Raw genomic sequence first — 8597 nt, 5'->3', positions numbered from 1 at the left:
ACGCGCGAAAAACGACAAAATGCGCGAAAATACCCCCGTAATCTTCTTCAAAGATTACAGGGAGGGGCAGCCATGAGGTCACAGTCGGCTATCAGGAGGCGGATCTGGGAGGCGCAGCCGAATTGCACAATGCAGCTGCTCGGCTGCCCCTCCCGTCGCAGAACCGGCCTCTTTCATCTACTTTCGTAAATGAGAAGTTTACTTTCAAAACGGATAATATCCACTTTTGGGAAAAACATTTTTTTTTTTTTTTCGTTTTCAGAATCTCTAGTATAAGCCCCATCGACCCGTAATTTCTTTCTTCTCGAAGTGTTTTATATCTACTCTTAAAAAATGCGTAAACATTGGTTTTACCACCTAAACGGCGCATATCCATCCCCTTATTTCTCGCCAGGTCTTTTACAGCAAAGTGGAACTTATCTCTCTCTTGTTTGCCGGTAATCGCTCATTCACTTTCATATCAAAAGGGCACATATCCAAATCTGAATTTGCCACTTCTCATTCAAAAGAAGTTCACCAATCAGTGCCCAGTTAAGAATCCAGGGGCCCTGGACCAAATACTTTTTGGGGCGCCCCCCTGTATTCAAACTTTGTAACTTCAGCCGTTGGCTGAAACAATTAGCCATAGACTAAAAATATTTCAGCCATTTGGGGGCCCCTAAAGGTCGGGGGCCCTAGTTGACCTATTCAGTAATCAGGCCCTGTTACCAGAAAGGCAAGCGTTCAAATTCTGATTACTAAATTAATGTTAAATAATTAATATTATTGTCCAACCACGGAATGCATAAAAATTGGCAAACGTCCAATGTAGACGAGTCCATCTGAATGAGGGGGGAAAGTAAAAAATTTATACTCGTGTTCTGCTTATTTGAATGAGATTCAGCTTAATTTAGAGGCTAACATATATCTGCAAACCCCCCCCCCCCCCCGCTGATGTCCCTAAAAACTAATAGATACGTCCATTTCCATTTGTAAACCGGATGTTTGCCTTTCCATATACAATCCGTGGGTCGGACAGTACTATTAAATTGCGATTAGTTTTGATAACAATTGTGATTGTTTAATTGTGATTCATTAAAAACGACAACGTTGTTATTTGAATTGGCTTGGGTGGTTTTATTGTTAACTTAATTAGCTATATTTACTTAGATCGAAGAATCTAAGATCCTTTCTTTTTTTTTTAATGTTCAATGAAAAGAATAAAGTAAGTAGAAAATATTAAATAAAGTGAAAAAAAAATATATTGAAAACTGTTGAATATTTTGTTTTAATCTAGAAAAGTTTCTTTCTGAAGAAAATATGTTTTTTTTTTTTTTTTTTTTTTGAGCAATCACGATTGCTTATTGCATTTGACTGTTTTTGATGTCCTATCATTTTATTTTCCCACCTCCACCCTCTGCACCATCACCATGGACAAGCGGGCTCCGCACGATGCTGCACCTATAGCGAAAGCCGTCTCCAGGTTGCATCCATGTCCTACACACACGTGCACATACACACACACACAAACACATACACACAAATTCACACACATACATACACACAACTACCCACACATTCATGCCTGCACACAGACAAAAACACATATCCCTACACACACATACACATACCCCCCCCCCCCACACTTACGCCAGCACACAGACACAAACACACATACCCCATACACACAACCCCCCCCCCCCCACACACATACAAACACACATGCCTACATACACACACTCGTGATTGCGAAAAACATAATTTGAATTCAAGATGTCAAAATTCAAATTAATTTTTTTTTTTTTTTTTTTTTTTGCGAAAGGGATGATATCCACTATTTTACACCAAAAAGGAATAAGTGCACAATCCAAAATAGAATTGGCGATTTAGGTCTAATAAAATTGAGGAAAAATTCCTAGACTTATGCCAATAATCACTTGTTATACTACCAAAAAACATCGTGAGAAATTCGAAATACTAACAGTTAGTGTTCGTGCGTAATTAACTCCTCAAATCACTTACGTATTTTCGTTTAAGTTCCGTCATTTGATAATTCACTTTTCTGTTCATTCAATTAATAATTTGCTTAAATATTAATTAAATAAGTAATAAATTAATTCTTTCATTGTTTCCTTTCATTTATGATTTTGTTTACTCATTGATTTGATCAAATATATCTTAAATAATCGAATAGAAAATTTTTCATTAGACAGATATTTTACTTTTCAATCTTCGCGGGGGGTGAAAAAAAAAATGAAAATCTTCCATTTTCTCCTGAAGATACATTACAAAGTTATTGAAAGTAAGAAATCAAAACCCCCACTTTGTCAAACACTCGGACCCTAACAAGCATTAAAAACGTCTAGAAAAAAAAATAAAAATAAGAAGAAAGAAGTTAACGTTCAAAAAGAACCACCACAGAGCCATCCTCTGTAAAGGAAAAAAATATCTCTACAGCAACAACAAGGGCCTAACGAATATATAACACTACGAATCGCTTGTAACTCAATTAACACTTCCCTGGCATGTCAGGATGGCCGAGCGGTCTAAGGCGCCAGACTCAAGGTGTTACCTTCCCAGCGAGGCTGGGGTTGAGCGTTCTGGTCCACGAATGTGGGCGTGGGTTCGAATCCCACTTCTGACAAGTTGTTTTTGCAGTCGTACTTGGGTGAATTAAAAAAAATCAGTTATTATATTTTAAAAGCGAAGTAGAAAAAAACTAACTATTTTTGAAAGTTGGACAAAAGTGGGAAACAAAAAAGTTTTTCAAATTATTTTCAGAACAGAGCTAATTACTGCCAAGAAATTTTATATATATATTTTTTTACAATTTTATTTTTTCAATAACTTTGCAGTCGAAATATACGTTTGACATCTCACTGCACTAAAAAGTTCGAAGTGATTAGACGAACACATTTAATTAGTTAAAAATTAATCACACATGTACTACCATTAAAAAAGGTACATTCTTTTGACAAAATTTGCATGCGCACGTACTCCCATCCCCCTTTACTGCAAAAGATTGTTTAAAATTAGTTGCTGCATTTTAATAATAGGGGAACTTTTTCAGAATTTAATGAAATTTTGAAGTTAAAAGCTTTTGTCACAGAATAAAAGTTAAATTTCGCTACCCTTCAAAACTTAACCTAGACTATGCAGACGAGCTATAGAATGATTCAGTTAGATGATTTTTTCTCAGTGGGGCTTTTTAAATTTTTTTGTTCAAAAAAGTTAAATTCCTCCCTCATACAAGTTTAATTTCACAAGAAAAAAACATCGACGAGTGAAACTTTGACAAGTGGTGCCATCTGCTAGAAATAAATAATAACATTTTAGAAAAAGGGCTACAATATTATTTCGGTAAACCGGCAATGTTGAATGAATCACCAAAGCTTTGATGCACAAAATAGTGTAATTTTTGCGTTTCCATGTAACAAGAAACACCTTTTTCAATGCAAAGATGTGATCTTTTGTATGAAAAGTCGTTTTGATGTAATATTTTAACATCTCCCCCCCCCCTTCCCCCGGAATTAGAAAGCCATATTCCACAAAAATATTTGCTTCTTTCTATAAAGTAGTTACTTTTTATGCAAATTTAAGTAGTACACAAAATGGTAGGTCGTGTCTCATGAGGGCTACAACTACAACCTACCAAAACATGTAAGTTCAGTAATAAAAAAAACTGCTTAACTTGTTGCTTTTGCCAATTGTTTACCAACGGTCATAAATAATAAGTTGGAGGCGCATTTTTTAAACTACGCAATTTTTGTTTTAATTACATGTAGAAGTCGTTTGTGTGCTTTGTTAAATAGATTTAATGAAAGGGCACAAACAAAGACATACATATGAAACTGCAACATTAAGTTTCACAGTTATGTGTGATCATTGAAAATTAGCAGGAAATATATTTATTCTAAAAACTGCAAATGCAAAAAATTTACGATTACGATTTCTCAAAAAAAAAAAAAAAAAAAAGCTACATTGCTTAGTTAGTTTTTACTTCTAATGCATATTTATTTTATTTATTTCTCATTCTGAACGATTTGATTTTATAAAAATACTAGTTTTGAATTAAATAATGTTAAATTAAACACATGTATTCCGGGCTGGATTAAGGCCCAGGCTCATAGCACCAAATCTGTATCATAACCTGCAAGTTTTTAAAGAATGAAGAGATTTCATGTTGCACCATAACAAAATGTTCACAAAAAATCTTCAAAAGGAAAAATAAAAACTTTTAAACTTTAGTTGTTGAAGGGGGGGGGGGGGAGGGGGACGAAACATGTGGTTTTTATTTAGAAGTGATACAAATGTAATGTAAATTGTTTACAAACCACCATTTCTGCAGGTGAGTTCCACAAAATATGTGTTCCCACTTTAGCACTGGTTCTAGCCAATTGATCAATCCCCAATTAAGTGCCTTTTATTTAGCTATTCACTCCTCTTCGAGAAGTGACTGCTTTTGGTGAACTATTTGAAATACCTGCAACACTGTCGAAGTAGTATTTCCACCCTAATTTGAAGGTTATTCTGAAAAGACTATGTAGATTAAAACTATGACCACTTGATCTGTTTTCAAATTAAGACCATTAACATTTTTAGGTGTAATAAATTTAAATAATTGAATCAAATTCACTCTTACTTCGCTCTGCTAGAAGGTATATATCAAACCCTTTCAGTCTACAATTCTGTTCCTCACAGTCAAAAGGACGTAAGCCACATTATGATAATTTTACAGGATAGTGGGGGGGGGGGGGGACTTTTTTCTTTTGCATGCAAAAGATGAGACGTTCACTCTTTTAACCCTGGTAAAAAAAATTAATACGAATTTTTTAAAAGAATTATCATACCACATGTTGACATAGATCGATGTGGAATAGTCTTCTGCATGCCATGCACTAATATACGGAAAATTGCAATTTTTGGACTTGCCTCCCTATCGCTCTGAGGTACAGAATTATCGTATAAATCTAAAGTTCATTCACTAAACTTAAAGCCCTTGTTTAAACCAGGGATGTGGAGTCAAGACTGAGATTTTGGGGTAATGGAGTTGGAGTAAAGAGTCAAAAGGTTTAAAACTCCAGGAGTTGGAGTCCGTCATTTTACCTCCAATTCTGCAACTCTGCCGGTGCTTTGTTGGGGCTGATTTTGGGGTAAAAGAGTCGGAGTTGAAGGCTCTAAAATTCCCGGACTCTGAGTGGTCAACCTCCCCCCTCCTCCCCCATTCCGCAGACTGATTGGATCCCTTTCCAATAAAATACCATTTTTTTTAAAAGATGCCCCCAACTGAAAAGTATATTCCAAATGAGACCGTACAAACTTCTGTATAATGTAGGGGAATGTGGGGCAAAGTGAAACGGTTAAGATGACTGAGATTTTTCAAAATGAAAAACTTGGAAATTCGTCTTGAAAATTACAGTACATAAAGAAACAACATTGTATTTTTTTTTTTTTTTTTTTATCAAACTTGCATTGAAATATATTTTTTTTATTTTTGGCGCCGAATTTTGGTTAAAAAAAGTGGAAAATTTTCACTTCATTTTTTCATGGGGCCAGGTGAAAAATGAAATATTTTTGTAATGAAATGTTTTCTAAATATTTTTGATCAAATGTATCAGTAAATAAAAGGTTAAATGAATAAATGAAAAGATGCTGAAAAAAAAAAACGAATAATTAAATAAATAAATTAATGTGTGAGGTCAAAATAACAAGTGAGTGAAAGAGTAAATGAGTAAGAAAATAAGTGAATGAATGAGTAAACATATAACTGAATTTCTGAACTAAGGTATGATAGTAAAGAAACTGATAAAAAATGTGTGCATAAGAGATTTAATAAATATTGATTAATTTTAACAAAATTAACTATTTCACTTTGCCCTGCACATACTTGTCTAATTGTACAAAATTATTAAAATACAAATAGGCTTAATATTAACTAAATAAATGTTACACCGAAGGTCTAAATTAATATCTGAAATGTTAATTACAAGAACTTGATCATTTAATAATACTAAAAATAATTTTCGACTTACAACAAAAATATTACAATATGAGTATCATTTTTTGAAAATTACTTGTATTATCATATTCTATGATTTTCAGAGTTAATTTTTTCTTGAGTGGAATAGGCTACATGTGTTACAACATAGTAAAATTATTACTAGATAGGTGGCGCTAAAAGTAGAGTAAATATTTCATTATTTCACTTTGCCCCACATTCCCCTACTACTGCTTATGACTAGCAACAGTTATATTTTTAAAAATTGAATAGTGAAAATTTTGAATGTAAGTATTATTCAAATAAAAAAAACTAACAGTTTGTTGAAGTTGATATTTACGTAAGAATTTATTCAACAAAGTTCAAATTGCTAGGACTAGCATTGAATGTGAACAATCAACTATACAAATGACATAATGGAATGAAATAAATATACACCGAACAGATAAAGCTAAAACCAAAATACATTATTTTTGTTGACAAATTCTTGACTTGGAATCAATCAATTTTATTAACAAATAAATTAATTGCACAATTCAGCAAAGGATGGAAATTTTTTCCTTGCATTTTTATTTTTCACAGCTTGTAAAAGAATAACTGCACAGGTATCAAACATCTAAAAATTTAAGATTTACAAAATTCAAAACATTGTTCAATATTTTGTGAAACATATTTAACTAATAATGTATGCTTGTCATCATAGCAAGTACAAAAACACAGGCATGTATGGACAAACATTAGATGCTGCAATAAAAACATGTACAGCAGCCACTGCAATGAAGTACTGAATACAAGTACACAAAAATTAAATTTCACGCGCGTGATGAGATCACAATAAAAAGCATGGTATTTACATTAAAAACATAACTCTTAAAAATTAACATAACTCAGCAAAAATTAATTCATTGGTTTTGAATAACATACTTTTTAAATGCAACACTAAAGCACAGCTGCCCTCAAAACTGTAATTTCTTTTCTCTATATTTTAGAATCAATATTATTAGACTGAATAAAAATGACGGAATTGATAATTAGGAAACTAAAATTAAGATTTGAAACAAATCATATAAGTTAATGCTTTATTATGTGGACGGTGCAATGCTCAAAATGTATGTACAACTGCAATTTACACTCATTTGAAATGGAAAAAGTGGAAGCATTTGTCTATCTATATTGCAATATCTCAGTTCTATTCGGTATTTCAATCGATGTAAATCAACTTCATAATATATTAAAACTAAGATCAATATAATGCAATAATTTAGTAATGTAAATTAATTTGTGTAAGACTAATGCATTATCAATATCAAATGATCAAACAGTGCAAGTAGTCTAGAAATCATTTCAAAACATAAGAGAATTGGTAAATTCAGTTTAGATATTTTTACTAAACACTACAGCAAATAAATAAAACAGTTAAAACTGAACAATTCATTATACTCTATATTTAAAAGACTAGAATAATGATTTAAAGGTTGGACCAAGTTTGCTTTGGATATAAAGATCAGCAAACAATAAAGCTCTTTTACCTTTGATAAGTACAGCTTGTTTGAAATACAGGTGGGGGGGGGGATAAAAATTCTGCCCAATTCTCTTTGTTGAGATAGAAAATACAATAAAATAGAAATGATCACACTCCACAAGTAGTTTTTGTTTAAATTTATTCATTAGTTTCAATTTCTAAAACTACTGCTTGTTTACTAACTTTCTTTTTTCTGTCAGAGTCGATATGATTAATAATTAAAAATTCTTTAAGGAATAGCATAAACTAATCTAATATGAAGTATAATACCAAAAGAAGGGCTCAGTCACGATAAACAACAAGTCTGAATAATAGAAAACATAATAAACATTTTGGTCTTTCTGTTCTGTCTACTAAATGAGGGATTAATATCAACTAATTGAACTGTCTTCATATTTTGACAACTTTGACAAAACATTGACTGATATTGTGACATCTCCCTGACATTCCACGTACAGCTAATACTTAACAGGGAAGCAATTAAATCACATTCATAAATATATTATGTAATCTTGAATACACTCAACCAGAATATAACTCCATCTTATATTAGGGTACAGTTTTAAAAATGTACAGAATTTTCTGCTAATTTCAGTGACATTTCCCTTTATGTCACCACTTGCAGCAAACTTATTTAACTACAATACAGGGGGGGAAAAGTATGGATGGCATTTTAAATAAAACAAGTAAAATTTCTTCATTATTTGGATTTATGATATTTTATTATGAGATTTAATAGACTTTTAATGACTAAGTTAATCTCAAATTTTTTCTATTATTTCAACAGAACATTCAAGTAAAATTTTGACATATCACAATTGGACGGTTCTCCTATTTAAGAGAATCATTATGAGGTGATTCTCAATAGTAAATTTTCAAATGCACTTACGTTTTTAAGTTCTATCTCAGATGAAATACTAATAGTTAAATAAAAAATAACAAAAGGACTCAGACATCGAGTCACTGAGTTGAAATTATCGAAAATAATTTTAAAAATATCCAATTGGCAAGAATTTGCAGGAAATTGAACTAGGATGATTTTGAATTTAGGTTAAATATTTGTTTGCTTTAAATAATATTAAAATGTCAAATTTACTC

At 32.1% G+C, this 8597-nt stretch overlaps 1 non-coding gene across 1 annotated transcript; it reads left to right on the top strand.

The window, feature by feature from the left end:
* Positions 1-2506: 2506 nt before the first annotated feature.
* Trnal-caa (transfer RNA leucine (anticodon CAA)) lies at positions 2507-2623 on the top strand. The gene is made up of 2 exons: positions 2507-2544; positions 2578-2623. It is a non-coding gene; the product is annotated as a tRNA-Leu (tRNA).
* Positions 2624-8597: the final 5974 nt, after the last annotated feature.

The sequence above is a fragment of the Uloborus diversus genome, chromosome 2 (genome assembly GCF_026930045.1).
Source record: "Uloborus diversus isolate 005 chromosome 2, Udiv.v.3.1, whole genome shotgun sequence".
Lineage (NCBI taxonomy): Eukaryota > Metazoa > Arthropoda > Arachnida > Araneae > Uloboridae > Uloborus > Uloborus diversus.
This window is presented reverse-complemented; position numbering and strand designations above follow the sequence as displayed.